The 15,795-nt window shown below is 43.9% G+C and overlaps 1 pseudogene; it reads left to right on the forward strand.

Annotated features, from left to right (window-relative positions):
* The first annotated feature begins 14,701 nt into the window (after positions 1-14,701).
* LOC134385855 (coiled-coil-helix-coiled-coil-helix domain-containing protein 5-like) lies at positions 14,702-15,001 on the forward strand (annotated as a pseudogene).
* Positions 15,002-15,795: the final 794 nt, after the last annotated feature.

The following is a 15,795-nucleotide window of genomic DNA, read 5'->3' on the forward strand; positions in this document are numbered from 1 at the left end:
AAGTCTGTTGGTCCTGGTGTCCATCATCTGGGCACCAGGACCAGGTCACTGACATTTTCAATAGCCCCTTGCTGGTCAAATCTCAGAGAACAGGAAAGAAGTCGTAGCTCAGGCCCAGGAGTCACAGGCCAACAACCTAAAGAAAGAACTGAGGGGAAAAGGGAGGAAAGCTCTCTTTGGGGAGATGGTGCCTTAGGTCTCAGGAGAATATGGTTGTGAGGGAACCTGGATGAATGTGTCCCCCAAAGTTCATGTACTGGATACTTAATCCCTAATGCAGCAGTGTTGGGAGGCAGGACCCTGACGAGGTGATTAGGTCATGAGGGCTCTGTCTTCATGAATGGATTAATGCCCTTATGGCAGGAGTGGGTTAGTTATCACAAGAGTGGGTTCCTGATGTAAGGATGAATTTGCCCCCTCCCTCCCTCCCTCCCTCCCTCCCTCCCTCTCTCTCTCTCTCTCTCTCTCTCTCTCTCATGTATGCATAGCACACATGCACAGGCTTGCCCTTCCACCTTCCACCATGGAATGATGAAGCAAGAAGACCCCTCAACTAGGACTTCCCAGCCTCCAGAACTATAAGAAATAAATCTCTGTACTTTATAAATTACCTAGTCTGGGGAATTTTGTTACAGCAGCACAAACAGACTAAGACAGAGCTGAACAAGGATGTGGGGTCCACTGGAGTGTGATTCAGCCTGAGTCCATGGGCAGCTCTCGGGTGTGAGTTGCACATAGTGTTGGTCCTGCCTTGAGGCAAGGAGCTGGCCTTTTGTACCCCAGTGTATCAGTCATTGGCAGTAGACTACTCGTACAGGGGGAGAGTTAACCTTCTGGGCTAGGTGGCTCCTGTTGGGTTGGTCAAGAGCAAACTTCCAAGGGGTAACTGTGAGCTGTTAGTTACCAACACGCACTGGAGGTGGGGGACAGGTGCAGCAGCCCCATCCAGGGGATCTGGGTGGGGTACCAATAGCATCTACTACAGCTGGTCAGAAAAGCATTAATAGGACACATCTGTCCTTTTTTCTACCAGTATAGCTGCATTTTAGAAGCGTGAGATATATTGACATTAGTGGGTAAGAAATGGCATCCAGTGATTCGCCATTTACCCCTTAGCTAAATACAAATTCTATCATCAACCTGGTTTATTTCCCAAGACTCTCACAAACCTGGCCTATATGAAAAGTCACCTGGAAACTTGATCTTTTATGCATAAGGCTATGCTTTGCTCAGACCATTTCTTGTCTTCTGCCACGAGTGTCCTCTCTACCCCCATGCCCCTGAAATTCCAGCCTCACTTTAAGGCCCTCTCAAATACTAAGTCATAAATCCTTTCCTAATCACTCAACAGGATGTGAGCTTTTCCTCCTTTGAAACCTTCTTTGAAATCTCAGTCCTTACTTTATGGAATGAGTCCCATTCTGTGAATTTGAGTCATTTGATCAATGTCATTCCCAAAATCTTTTGTGAACTCTTTTGGAAAAATTGAGTCTTTTTCTCCTTGCAGTATCTGGCAAACACCCTAAATAATAAAGGCACTTAATATATATGTGCAATTAAATAGCTACTTTGGTGAGATTAAATGTCAGTGCTTGGTCAAAGCCTTTGTCTTATGCACATCACCCATAACTGACATTAACTGAGCACTTGCTCTGGGCCAAACACTCTGCAGGAAATATTTTCTTTTCTCTTGATTATCTTCACCCCACAGATGAGAAACTGAAGCTCAGAGATGTCAAGCAACTTGCCCAAAGCCACACAGTTACCAGGTGGTAGATTGGTGGAGATCACATACGTCTAAATTCAAAGCTCACACTCCTAAGCTCTATAAGGCAGCTGTGATAGGGACAAACACAGGCTTTCAATCAGAAGATGTGGCTTCAAGTACAGGCTCTGCCACTCACCTTGGGTACATTACTGAACAAACCTGGCAGAGACTGGCAAGCTGCTCACCCAACCCATTCCCTTTTCTACCTGGGCAAAGAACTCGACCAGTGCTTCTCAAGTTTCTGTGTGCAGGTGATTCACCCAGACTCACTGAGAATAGAGGAGACCAGCAGATAACACACACTAACACATACACATGCACATATACCACATAACACGACATGAGAAACTCTATTAGAGAAACATGCTCACGGTAGAGAGAAGATGGCCAGAACTCAGGCAGGGGTGGGATGGAAGTAAGAGAAAGTGTCCCAGAAAAGGTAACCCCAGAGCTAAGTCTTAAGGAGAAGGAGTTGAGAAGAAGCTGCATTGCAGTGGTGGGTTTAGCAAATGCAAAGGTAAAGAGTTGGGAGGCACCCAGGGCATTATGAGAAATGCTAGTGGCTGAATATAGCTGGAGAGTAGAGTGAGGGGTCACTGGAAAGAGCCTAACCTGGAGAAGTAAGAAGACGGCAGATGCAAGAGGCATTTGAATTACGTAGCCAGGATGAGGGGAGCTATTGAGGAATCTCAAGGTGAGTAACAATATCAGCCTGACCTTCAGAAATTTCCCTCTGGCTGCTCCTGGAGAGACTAGAACAGAGGGAATGAAGTTAGCAGCTGCTCAGGTTATTTTAAGTGAGAAGGCTTCTGGAACTCCATAGCAGGAGGCTGTCCCTAGGACTCAGATTACATGAGACATTTCTGGAGCCAGGGATTCACAGAGCCATATAGTAGCAGAAGGCCCTGGGGACACCAAGAGGCACTTTGGGGAGGGTCCACAGGACATGGAGCAGAAGAGAGAGGAGACTAAAAATCTAACAGGAGTGTGCCAAAGCAGCCTCACTCTGACATCATTTCCCCAGGATCCGTCTTACTTACCTCTTTACAAAGCCACTGGTTCTCAACCTTTTTCCTGATGAGACATACAAGGCACATGATCTTCACCTGCCAGACTTATGTCCTTGATATACCCAAGGTTATACACATTTCCTGGAGCCACCATTTCCTTCAACTGAGAGTGGCATTCGCAGAGGGATGACCATGAGCCGATTCTAACTTACAGAAGAAGTAACTCACACACGGCCCTTGATGCCTTCTTCGTTGCTAGAAGCACATCATAGGCTTGGATGTCAGCAATCTCAGGTTCTGATTCTAACTCCCTCACTTACAGGCTGTGTGGCCTTGTGTAAATTACTTGACTTCTTTGAGTCTTAGCTTTCTCATCTGCAGAATGGGTATGATATTAAAACTCCTACCATGGAGGGTTTGTTATTAGGATTGGATTCAATTATGTAAACTAAATGCTTGGGATGTGCCTGCTAAATACTCAATATTCATGATAACTACCTTATTATTTTCTTATTCTTGTCATTAGTAATATGCCTCACAGCTGATGGGAGCAAACCCATGTGTAATAACACTGCGGTCGGAAATTAGTCTATTAGAGAAAGGAATACCATTTTATATACATGACTCCTAATTGAGTCACCTTTGTTTTTGGAAGTCATCACACTGTGTTTCTTTTAAAACATACTGTAATTCAAAACTCAGTCTAATTCAGCTGGCTTTCCTCTCTGTTCTTAATCTGACTTTTGCTGAATTGGGAACTGGGTTGTTCATAGGTTCTAAGCCAAAACTCAGTTTTAATTTCCTATCTGTAGACCTGTCATTCTCAAGATCTGCTTGGGTGAAAACATCAGTGGTGGGGTAAAAGAAGCCAGTAATGGCTTCTTGGGCATTATCAAGGGAGGTATTCAGTCCTATAAGCATCTTTCAGCAGCCCACACACTTGGGCTCCATGCAGCCCGGAGTCTCTCTGCCTTTCCAAGAAGTTGTTTCTCTTCCCTACCCATGGCGGACAAAAATTCCTAGATTAGGGCTCCTTGTAGCAGTCTCCCCATCTGAATAAATGGGAAGGCTGCCTACTCACTCTTCCGAGGATTCAATTAGTTCAGTTGTTGGCAGATGCCCGAAGATGAAAAGAGCAAGAGATTCCCCTGCCTAATCCAAGCCAGCATCATCTCCAGCCCGGACACAGGAAATAGCTCTCTAATTAGTCTGCTGAGCCCACTCCGACTCCTCTAGCACATTCTCTCAATAACAGAGAGGTCTCCCTGAAAACATAATCTGCTCCCATCACTTTCCTGGTCAAGAACTCTCAATAGCTTTCCATGACTCTAAGACCAGATCCTTACCAGCCCATGAGGCCCACGCGTCTGGCTCCTGCTGCCTGGTCCAGCCTCATCCATGCCCTTCCTGCCTCTCCCTGTGCCCAGACATAACAGTGGGCAGGCAGACCTTTGAGTGTGTGGACCCCACCCACCTTTGCATCTGCTGGCCCGTCCACAGAGACAGTGTGTCCTCCCTTCCCCTTCTCGCACCTCTACAAATTCAGCTCCCATGATTTCAGGGTTCCTTATTTTTTCTCCTCTGTAGGCTGATCTCTGCCTCCCGCTGTGGAATATCAGCTCTACGAGGTAAGGACTGAGTTTTGTTTACCTCTCCTTTCCCAGCACCTACCTACCGCAGTGCCTGAGTGACATCTAATAGAGAATCAATAAACATTTTTTAAATAATAGTATTCTTATATTAAAATTGGGAATCTCAGATGAAGAACTCCACTTTCACCAAGGGAGATGGAGTGAGAGAGTTAGTTATTTCATTCATTTGATTGTTGTAGACTGAATTATTCCAATGACACATGGGATCTGCTCATTCCTTTAAAATATGCTATCAGGAGTTACTTCCCTTTATCTTAACATTCCCTTCATGTTCCTCAAACTCATTCTTCATTAGAAGCTGCTATTCATCGTTTTTTCACTCATGAAGTCTCAGGTCTCTTTGTTGGTAATTATGTCACAAAAGAGAATCTTGTCAAAATCAAATGGAATGAAGGCAATCAGGGGGAAAGGATTCTCTCTCCCACCTGATTACCATTATACGTCTCTCTGTGTCTAGGAGTGGAGGTGTGCATGGGAGCGGGGAAGATATCCTAAAACATGCCACTCAAAATGTTACCAGAAATTGAGGGGTTAGAAACTTCTAGGGCAATTTTACTTTACCATGACATCCAAGCACATGATCAATGGACCCGGTCGTCTCAGTGAACAGGCAGTAGGGATCATTTTGGATGCTGTTGAACTTGTGTGGTGAGTCACACACATTAGGACCACAAATTCTCCATCAATATTTTGGAAATGTTTTAAAAAATTGATCCTTGACCACAATGGTTTTAAAAACATCTTATAAAAGATGGCATAGCCCTAGAGAGCAGCCTTGTAACACCAAGGTCAAGGGTTAAGTTCCCTGTACTGGCCAGCCATCAAAATACAAAACAAAACAAATTACAAAAAAATAAAGATGACATAGCCCTAGTCATACTGTAAGGAAAAGCGTAGATTTCAAGAAATGCCTAGAAACCAAGAAACATTAAAGGCAGGGATGCAAAGAGGGTAAGAGAGTGGTCATTGTAGGTCCAGGCAAATCAGGGAAAAGATCCTTGGAGATGGATCTTGAAATGGGTCTTGAAAAAAATTGTTGGCGATTATTGAGGGACAAGGAACAGAAGGACATTCAGGAAAGAGGAAGCACATGAGAGAAGGCAGAGCACATGAAGGGCACGCACATCCTTTGCTCATGAAACTGAAGTAGAGAGGTCAAGAGAACGGGTTTTACCATTTGTCAATCATAGTGATGATCATTGATTCAGGTGAGAACATCAGCAGATTCTGAGTAGTGGGGCAAGTTTGAGAAATAACAGACTATATAGGCTCCAAGTATCTGCCCTCCAGATTCTTATCAATGACAAAGCAAAAATAGTGAACCTGTAGTGGAGAAACCTAGCAGACACCACCAACTAAGTGATGAAAGTTAACATTACAAGTCATGAGAAAAACCAACAGTGTTTGCCTCCTGATATAATGCATTGGGAAGGACACAATACCACATCTGTGTTATTCCTGCCAAAAGTGTATAACTTGGATCTGCTCTGAGGAATCATCAGACAAACTTCACCTGGAAAACATTCTACAAAATAGCTAGCCCGCATTCTTCAAAAATGTCAGTATCACGGAAGACAAAGATTGAGGAACTGTTCAGATGGAAGGAGACCAAAGAGGGGCTTCTGGTCAAGATGGCAGAATAGACGGTCCCCAGTGTAACCCACTCCCACAAGTCAACCAATTTACAACTATTAAAAAGCAACAGCAGCCAAGCTGGGTCCATTAGAGCCCGGGGGAAGAGAAGGAGAGACTTGTGGAGTTCATGAAGGTGGGAGAAGCCATGATAAGAGAAAGAAAGGACCACTCCCACCGTTTCAAGCCCCAGCTGCTTCAAGATTAGCCTGGTGAACACATGCAGCAAGAGCTGGCAAAAGCCGTAGCTATGCCCTTCGGATGAAGTTGCTTGGCAGCAGCAGGGGAGAAGAGGGTCTTGGTGGCTCTCAGGCCAGCAAGACCACTCATAGGGTTCCCATGGACCCACATAGGAGCAAGGAGCCACAACAACTGAAAAAAGGAACCACTCAGAGGACGATGAGTCATCGCAAGGGACCAGCACAGGGCCTATCCTATGGGAAGTATTTGGAGTACAGGGGTTGGGGGAGACGGGCCCACTGGGAGAACACTGGGTACAGCAAGGACAGCTGATCTGCCTCCCAATCAGTGCAGGGCTGCTCAGTGAAGACTGGTCAGGAATATAGAACAGCAGGGGGTACACTGTGCTGAAAAGACTCAAGTCCAGACCAGAGTTTCTGCACAACTCAGGTGTACCAGGTCTCATGAGACCAGGAAGTACATACAGTCAACAATTAAAACTTGTGCTGCACAAAAAGCCTTCCCCAGGGAATCAGCAGCAAAGCAGCAATTTAGCTCAACCACAAGACTCAAGTGCTGGTCCCCACAGGAAGATCCCTCATCTTAGAAATAAGCAAAGGACAACAAACTAGTTCTAGCGTATAGTTTAAGTGGTTGGAACACAAATAATCCAGCACAGAACTGAAAGAAAAAACAAAATACCCACAGACCAGAGTGAAAGTTTAATATTAACTAGTAAAGGTCTCATGTCACCAAAGGACACCTATAAAACCTAGAAGGACCAGAAGCCCCCTGGGCCCCAAGCCAGGGATAGGGGAGGGCTGGGGGCCTCAGCCATGCCCCCTGACATCTGCAACCAGCCTAGCAATGACCAGGCCACCACTGGAAGCCCCCCCATCTCCCCTGCAGGAAGGAGGGTGTGCCATGGGCCTCAACTTCCTTCCTCCTTCTCCCACCCTATTTCCTTCTCCCTTCCCTTCTCCCCCTCTCCCCAACTGCTCTGCAACATCATAGAACGTAAAAACAGATGGAACCAGGGACTGACCCCTCCTCCCCCAACCAGGCAAGAAGCATGTCAAAAACACCATTTCCATGTGTTTGGCCCACCACAGCCACCACAATAGCCACAGCTGCCACAAAAGTGGCTAGACAACACAACACAACCACTGTGCAGATGGCCCGCCAGCCACTCGAGTGCATTGACACAGGAGAGTCACCAGTGGAGACCAAAGAAAAGAAGAGGATGTGTCTCTCCACAAAGCCCACTCCAGAGTGATAGAAGGAGCATCTGCTCTATGATAACAGTGGAGGACCTGAACACACCTCTCAGCATTGGACAGATCATCTAGGCAACAAATCAACAGAGTAACTGTTACTCTTACAGAAGGAGAGAAGAAATCTAGGGTTATCAGAGGTGAAAGAGGGGAGGGAGCTAGGGATGGGGAGAGATTGGATAAAGGGCATAAAGAATAAGTACGGTTTGTAATAATGTACATGCTAATAATATTGATTTGATCAACACATGTCAACATTGAACCTCCAAAATATGTATAGCCAATTATGACTCAATAAAAAAGTAATAAAATAAAATAAATAAATAAATAAGGGAGACTGAAGAGCTGTGACAACCAAATGCAACGCACGATCTGGGATTGTCTTTTGCTTGAAAGGACAGTATTAGGACAATTGATGAAACCTGAATAAGGTCTGTCCATTAAATATTGGTATTGCATTTGCGTCAGTTTCCTGTATTTGATCACTATAGTGTGGTTAGTACAGAGAATGATATGATCTTATTTTTAGGAAATACACACTGAATATTTAAAGGGACATCATGTCTCAAACAGTTCAGAAAAAATATAACATGGGTGAGGACCTAGATATAGATATAAATAAAAGAGCAAAGACATTAGCATTTGGGAAATCTGGGTGAAAAATTCATGGGTATATGGGGATTCTGTGTACTATTCTCGGAAGTTTTCTGTGTGTCTGAAATTACATAAAAATAAAAAGTCAAAAGAAAAGAAAGCCACTGGGCTCCAGTCCCCACTTGGTCCTGAATGAGGGTGTGATCTTGGTCAGGTCTCTCCACCATTTCTCTTACTGTCGGCTCCAGACCTGCCAGCTGGAGGCCTCATGGCTTGGCCTCTCATTCTGGACTCTCCCAGCTAATTTCCAGATTTACACCTTGACTCCTCTTCCTGAGTCTCATGTTTCATTCATACGTGATAGCTGACCTCTTTGGCTTAATGCCCCCTGAGGTCATGCAGGGTTCTGCCCAGTATCCCGTACACTTTGCCAACCTCTACTTGTGCCCCAGACAGACCCGGATAATTCATCTGTTGAAGACTTACTGTGTGCTGGCACTGTGCTTGATCATCCAAATAACCTAAACTGTAAGTTCTCCAGGGAGTGTAGTCTAGTTTCACTGTCATCTCCACACAGTTTTCAGTGGGTCTAAAGCTCTGCTTCCTTGACCATAGGAAGTTCACTGTTCAGTGGGTCACTCCCCATATATTTCTGGGAAAACTCAGGGCTGCCTAAGCATGCCCATGGATCCCACTTGGCTGTCTACTTATCTCCACAGCTCACGGAGCTAGGATTTTTGGCCTCAGGTCCTCAATGTTCAGGAGGGGCCACTCCAAGATGTTGGTTCCAGCTCTGTCTCCATTTCTTGGATACTACTAGAGCTGAAAATCCTTTTACCTCAATGCCAGAGAGCTTGTCACCCCCAAAATAAATAGGAGAATGCTCCTTTTGTGTTACATTTTGTTGCAGTGGGAACTGGGAGGGAGGGTGTCACAATCAGTTGCTTAAGCTCCAGTGCAATGGCATTCATAGCAAAGCTTTTTTAATTGCTGGGAGGGGCTGAGATCTGATATCAGCCATCAAACAGCATTGAGGCCACATCTCCTCCTGCACCTTCAGGCTTGGGTGCTGAGTCCATCTCTCCACACAAAACCCCTTCCCTTTTCTAGTCCTTGCTGACCCTCCGTACAAACTGAATTTTGTGTATGTCTGAGACAGAGATCATGGACTTAATGGGACATGTGCAGGGTATTGCCTATTACCATTGGCCGGAAACCCCTGCGGGCCAGATCCCGCCCCGTCAGGATACCCTGTTTACATCTGAGGCTCAGAGAGTCCTGCAAGTCATAAGTGGTGGGTGTCAAGATTTGACCCCTGATCTGCGGAGCCCTTTCCAGTCCATTGTCTCATCTCCGCCTCAGAGTGGAGCACAGCCAACAATTTGGTAAATGGAGGCCTTCCTACTTGAGGCATTGTTAGTTCAGTGAAGTTTTTCTGGACCCGCCAGGGATTCCAGAAATATTTGAGACAGTTGTTCATGCTGCTGCTGCTGCTGATGTTGATGATGATGATTTTGTGCTTGAATTATCTAGGCCACTTATTTTCCTTTCTTCCCAGTATCTCTTTCCACACAAATGCTTTTTTTTTACCCACAGGATGGTAACATCATGAGTGGCCCATTTTCATATAGTTCTGGAAAATGCTTGGGGGAGGTGAGAGGAAAGATTGAAAAGAAAGACAATGTGGTTTTATAGAAAGAGCGTGGGCATCAGAACCAGACAGGCCTGAGTTCAAATCTAGGTTTGTTACTTACCATTTGAGTAAATGTTCAGAAGTTAAAGATCTTCATCTGTGAAACAGAGATAATACTGTCTAGCTCTCAGGGTTAAATGAGAAAGCTTATTTAAAATCATCAGTCTTAAAGAGGGAATCATTGAAACTTACAGTCCCTTGTGTTGACTGACCTTTTTTGGGTAATATGTAAATTTTAGCTATCTATATTTTTCTGTGCATTCCCCTTATGGACAGCCCTAAAGTCAAATCGGAAGCAGTCCTTGTTTCCATGGAGAGGTATTTAAGGTAAACAAATGTGAAAAGAGGAAGCACAGATACCCACCCCCTACGCCCACTCACAACCAATGCACAGCCTCAGCAGAAATGTTTCCAAAGAAATGTTTCACAAAGCTTTTGGGGAAAGCCAAGTGCTCTTTCAAAGTCTTGACATGCTTTTTCATTGTACAGTTCTTGAAGTGAACAATAATTCGAAACAGATAATAATGAACTTCACACAGCAATAGATCAAAAGGGGAATTACTGAGCCCACCGTTGTCTAATATAATTCGGTTGACATGCTGTTGAATGCAAACGGACAGCTTTTTTTCTCTCTCTTCTGCATGTGCACATTTATTTGAAGAAGAACTTTTAATGGAAAGAATATTACAAGATTTCTGGGCCCCACATGGTTTCAGTTTTAATCCAAACAGCTTACTTTCTCCTGAAACTCTGATTTTCCTTTCTTGCTTTTTTCTTTTCTTGGCATCATTATTTTGTAAATTTCAAAGGAGAATTGCTTCCTTGAATGTACATGGAAATATAAGCACATAAATCACACGCTGAATTTACTTAACAACAAGCAATAATCTCACTGTCACTTCCCACTAAACAATGCCTTCTTAGGGAAAAATGCTGCAAATCCTTTAGAAGACCAAATTCAACACATCCAATTAAATCACTTTTAAAAATTTCACAAAATAACTTCCCTGTCTTAAATAGCTTATTAAACATAGCCATGATTCGTTAATAGACATTTCTTAATTAGACCCAACTTTAGATCTCTCTTCAATCATGGCAGAGAGCAGACTAGCTAGTTCTTTTACAGGGATGTAAACATTCACTGGAAAGCCTAATAGAGTGATTTCCTCTGTTCCCTTCTAACACAAAGGCCAACTGTCGATAAGTGAAAATCAACTCAGGTCTTACCCAAGACATCTGTCCTCAAGGTACTAAATGATACTGTGGCAGAAACATAAGTCACCAAAGGCAATAACTCATATAAAATTATGGCTAACAATAATAGGCAACCTTCCTGTTGCACCAACCACATGAAAGAAAGAGAAAGGGCATCTAATAAAGCCTTTATTAGTTGTTTATTAGTCACTGATTCATGCCTTGAATTTTCCAAAGGCTCTAACAGAAAAATTAACTTGGCCCATGTTGCAAAGCATAGGCGGAAGATTCTGTACTACAAGGGATACACACAGTGGTAGGGAGAAAAATTAGCAGAACAATTTACTAAAAACCAGAACAACTAGATGTCCCTGAGCAGACAAGTTAGAGCCACCATCATCAAGGTGGGCTCTGAGCCTCAGCCAGGGGGACATAAGGAGCTACAGTTAACATGAAGAGAGGGCCCAGGCCACTGGTCGTTAACATCACTAGCTTCAACCATCATCCTCAGACCCAGAGCAGAGAATGAAGAAGACGCTTAGAGTCCTTCCTCTTGTCATACAAACACATCTGTTAGATGAGATGTTAGAAGAGTTGATCACCCCCAAAACCATAGAATTGTCAAACCTTGGAGCTGGAAAATTGTAGAAGAGGAAACTGCAGATGAAGGTGGAGAAATGACTCGCCCAAGGTCACAGAGAAACCACACCACCCTTCGCCACTTGTGACTTGAATGGAAATCGTCTTTTTCTGACATGAAAAAAAAAAAAGAATGAGTATACTATGTGTCAGCAAATGTTATGCCACATGCAGCTAGATCGTTGCCCAACAAAGGAAATGTGGATTCACAGAACTAGCTTCCTACTATGAACACTATTTTTCCTGTAATTGGGTAAGGCTGGGGGCAAACTCTGGTCAAACCCCACGAAGATAAAGTGAAGCTCCATATTTGTAGATGTGTGAACTAGAAGCCCAATTAGAACTTCTCAACTCTTTCCTTATCAATCCAGCGTTGCTTGAGGCATGCCCAACATGGGCCAGGCATTTTGGAAAATACAGAAAAAGCATAAAACATGGTCTTTTCCCTGAAGAAGAATTTGAACAACTGTAGAAGATTATCAAAGATGAAGTGCAAAACTGAGTCTTCATGATGATCCCAACAGGAGTTCAGAGATGGGAGAAATCATAGAGTATTAGACAAGTCAAGGACTAACTTGAGATCTACAGGGGACCCTGAAGGATGCATTGGGTAGGGATATAGGTACAGGGGAGAGAAAAGTCAGGGATGTCTAAGCAGGAACAAAATTTCTAAGGTATGAATTATATGGCCTCAGAGATTCTGGTAAAAAGACCCAACTAAGTTGCCTGAAAGTTGCGTTTAAGGACACAACAAAAACAACACTGAAGCCAAAGGGAAAAATATGGTGAATGACTCACCAAGTCACTTGGCTAAAGCAGCACAAAACAAAGCCCAAGAATCTAGACCCATTTCCTTGGAAACCCTTGTCTCTAGAGTGTTAAGATAAATCAAATGTGCGATTTTTAGATGGATGTGTGCGAGAATCCTCAAAATGTCTAGATTCTCCTTCATATTGTGACTAATATCCTGACCTCTGTACAAAGTATAAAGTTGGTCTGAGCTGTACGAGGGATGGTTGTCCCTTCATACCACCACACCCCAAGAGGAAACAGACCAGATAGTTTTAGAAGCCATTTCCAGACCCACAAGGCCCTAATTTAACAAAATAAGGCATTGCCAAAGCTATTAAATATTTAAGAAGCAATCCAAATACCTTTATATGCCTTTGAACCTCATTTTCTTTGACCTCAAATGCGTTCTTAAACTTATCAACTCTTTCCATCTGAACACCTGCCTTTGACCTTGTTTTTACCTCCAATTTTGGGGGTGAAGGGAAGGTAAACTGGGGAGCTGAGGAATATGGGATCATCTAAATGGGAGACAATTTCAAGTTTAAAACCTGGCATGCCCAAATGCCTGCTGTACCCAAAGGCTATTTATAATAGGTCTGATTTTTAAACTTAGATTTATAATGAAGTTTGAAGCAGAAAGAGCAAAATTCCAGACTGAAGAAAAATTACAGATGGAAAAATCATTTCAATATAGAAGAACCAAGAAAGCCTTCCAAGTAGTTACACAATTGGGGAATTTAAGGTTTGTGCCCAAGAAGAAACTGCTTTGGGGGAAATAGAGGAATGGGAACTTGCCTTCAGCCTATTTTCATAGCCCTGTCTTCACTTAGCCATACACACGTGCCCTCCCTGCCCAGCCTGCATGTGCCTCCTCTATGTTCTCAGCATCCAGCTCCAGCTCACTAAGGAATTGAGTGCATTGCGGGGGGCGGGGAAGGGGCTATGCAATGGGCAGAAAGTCTCTCCTTCCTCCCATCGTCCCTTTTCTTAAGTGGGAAGCAGCTTTGGATTCATGGTTAAGAGTTGCTCAGCATAGTCGCTTGCTCTATGGAGGCTGCAGAGTTTAACTATAGAATGGCGAACATGTGGTATTAATGCTGCTATTTGTCACACCTTCCCGTGGCAGATATGCTGACCAAGCACAACACTCATTTGCTTTGAGCAAAGACTCAACCTCGGAATCCTTCTCAACCCAATAGCTCAGGGTGCCAATACCAATTAGTTTGAAACTCGTTTGCCAGGTAGAGAGAAAGAAGGAGAAAAGGAGAGAAGGAAGAAAGGAAAGTAACACATATTGAGCATCAACTATATACCAAGTAGCAGCATGCCAAGGGGGGCGTGGAGGTCAGCCCTGATGGGGAGGGGGTATTTTATCCTGGCATTGCATAATGATAACTGAAAGCAGACTTTTATGAGCTTTTTGTTGTACTTAATTGCTCCACAGATTGTGCACCCCTTATTGCCTGCACCCTGGCTGGACCTCTCCTACCACCCCCTCCCGCTTCCTCCATGGACCCCTGGGACCAGGAACTGCTGGTGGTCCATCCACACAGCTTGCCTCTTGGACCAACCTGGTGATATAGGAACTAAGTGGAATCAGAAGACCCGTCTCTTTATCAGCACTGCACCCCAGCTGCTCACTTTTAAAGGGCAGACAGCAAAGCCAGACCTTCCTTAGAGAGCTGCAGTGAGGGTTAGCACTTATGCATGTGAAAGGGCTCAGAACCTGGCATACAGTAGGAATTTTCAAATGTCAGCTTTTCTTCTTAAGTTACCAACTCAACTGGATTGCCCCACCTGAGTTTTAAGATTATCACAGTCATAATGAAAACAATTCATAATGTACCACATAGGGATGTCTGATTTAGAGAAACAAACAAACAAAACAGTACACTCAGTTAAATTTGAATTTCAGATTTTAACAAATGAATTAATTTTATTATAAGTATGTCCCATGCAACATTTGGGACATATTTATAACAACAAAAAAATTTTTTTAATCTGAAATTCCACTTTAACTGATTGACCTCTATTTTATCTGGCAACTGTAACATCCAATCTTAAATTGTGTAGAATAAATAGAGAAATTAGCTCTTCAAAGATAAAAAATGTCATAGTGAAAGGAATGTTTCTCCAAATTGATGATTTTCAAAAATTTTCAGCCACATTCTGCAGCAAGAAATACATTCTGCAGGGCACCGTCATGGCAACCTGATACCTGAAGAGGCAGGTCGCCCCTCCCTGACTGATCTCACACTCTCACCGGCCTCCAGATGCAGATGGCCCTGGAGGTCACTGCTCACTATTGTGGCTGGGAGCTGGAACAGTATGGCCAGTGTGTGACAGCCAGCCCTGAGTCATGGCAGTAGAGCTGTCACTACCTTAAGATGAGCATTGCTCAATGCATGTCCTCCCCCCCAATCACCAAGGCCTTCAAGGAGGGTCTCGACAGAACGAGGCAGCCTTGGGCAGCTGTGCACAGCTTGTGCGCCACCGCCGGCAGCGTGCTAAGAAGGTGCAAGCCCCCATGCTCACCCACGACTTTGCAGGCACAGCCACTTCCTACCTCCTGAGGATTCCATTGATTGTAGGGACACTGGACATGAGTGACTGGCCACTTGATGCCACCACCCCTGCAGAGTGGCCAGATGGAGTCCCAACAGCCTTGGCAGTGGGGCCTGGCTTCCCTGAACATCAGGACTCCTAGTAAATAAAGACTCTGTATACTGGGGGGAAAAAAAAAACATTTTGCAAAACAATCCAATGCATACATACAATGTATATTAGCTAAAATAATCATTTCACAAAGCCTTTTCTGTGTACAGTGCACTCTGACTTTTTTTATCTTCTTTATTCTACACCATCCTATTCCTTTTTTAAAAAATTCCTAGCTCAGCCTCACTTAATTGATTTCATGACCCTCCTAATGCAGGGGTCAGCAAACCATGGCCCAACAGCCAAATCTAACCAGCCACCTGTTTTTGTATGGCTTGCAAGCTAAGAATGGTTTTTACATTTTTAAGTGGCTGGAAAATATCAAGAGATGAATAATATTTCATGACACGTGAAAAGCAGATGAAATCCAAATTTCTGTGTCCATAAATAAAGTTGTATTGGTCTACAGCCACGCTCCTTCTCTATCCATTGTCTATGATCACTGTCACACTAGAGTGGCAGGTCTGACAGTTGCATGTTGAGCATGGCCCACAAAGCCTAAAATATTCACAGTCTGTTCCTTTACTGGAAAAGTTTGCCCTGCCCTAACAGGTTGCAACCTGCAATTTGGAAAGCTTTGCGATAAATGGTTTTGCTCCTGAAAAGATCTGTTTCTATTCATGTGAGTGAGCACTTTTTTCTACGAACCTCA

The sequence above is a fragment of the Cynocephalus volans genome, chromosome 9, assembly GCF_027409185.1.
Source record: "Cynocephalus volans isolate mCynVol1 chromosome 9, mCynVol1.pri, whole genome shotgun sequence".
NCBI classification, from domain to species: Eukaryota; Metazoa; Chordata; class Mammalia; order Dermoptera; family Cynocephalidae; genus Cynocephalus; species Cynocephalus volans.